Here is a 1,030-nt window from a genome sequence, read left to right as displayed (position 1 = left end):
CTGGCCTACCTGAGGGAGGGCCACCCCCCCATTCTGGTCTCCCCACTCTCCTCCCTGGCCCTGGCAATAGGCTCTGATTGTTGCTCACAACTTTCTGGCAGAATGTAAGTGAGGCTCAGGCTTCAATAAGAGTCCGGCCTCCCACCAGCAAGACACCACTCTGTGTGCGTCTTGCTCATTCTCGACTGAATCAGGACCCATTACATTTCAAACATGGACATTTATAACATTTATATTACAGCGGCCGATTAGCTCAGATGGTTAAAGTGTGGTGCTAATAACGCCAAGGTCGCGGGTTCAATCCCCATACTGGCCAACAGAACGTTCCATGAAGAAAAACTCTTAGTCCCTCAGGGATCCGTGTTGGGCCCACAATTGTTCACAATTTACATTGATGATTTGGAGTTGGGGACCAAGGGCAATGTGTCCAAGTTTGCAGATGACACTAAGATGAGTGGTAAAGCGAAAAGTGCAGAGGATACTGGAAGTCTGCAGAGGGATTTGGATAGGTTAAGTGAATGGGCTCGGGTCTGGCAGATGGAATACAATGTTGACAAATGTGAGGTTATCCATTTTGGTAGGAATAACAGCAAACGGGATTATTATTTAAACGATAAAATATTAAAGCATGCCGCTGTTCAGAGAGACTTGGGTGTGCTAGTGCATGAGTCACAGAAGGTTGGTTTACAGGTGCAACAGGTGATTAAGAAGGCAAATGGAATTTTGTCCTTCATTGCTAGAGGGATGGAGTTTAAGACTAGGGAGGTTATGTTGCAACTGTATACGGTGTTAGTGCGGCCACACCTGGAGTATTGTGTTCAGTTTTGGTCTCCTTACTTGAGAAAGGACGTACTGGCACTGGAGGGTGTGCAGAGGAGATTCACTAGGTTAATCCCAGAGCTGAAGGGGTTGGATTATGAGGCGAGGTTGAGTAGACTGGGACTGTACTTGTTGGAATTTAGAAGGATGAGGGGGGATCTTATAGAAACATTTAAAATTATGAAGGGAATAGATAGGATAGATGCGGGCA

General features: G+C 46.2%; 1 non-coding gene across 1 annotated transcript; it reads left to right on the top strand.

Annotated features, from left to right (window-relative positions):
* Positions 1 to 242: 242 nt before the first annotated feature.
* On the top strand, positions 243 to 316 carry trnai-aau. The gene has a single exon. It is a non-coding gene; the product is annotated as a tRNA-Ile (tRNA).
* Positions 317 to 1,030: the final 714 nt, after the last annotated feature.

Source organism: Scyliorhinus canicula, chromosome 6 (genome assembly GCF_902713615.1).
Source record: "Scyliorhinus canicula chromosome 6, sScyCan1.1, whole genome shotgun sequence".
Classification (NCBI taxonomy): Eukaryota; Metazoa; Chordata; class Chondrichthyes; order Carcharhiniformes; family Scyliorhinidae; genus Scyliorhinus; species Scyliorhinus canicula.
Note: the sequence above shows the minus strand (reverse complement) of the source record. Positions and strands in the feature narration are given on the sequence as shown.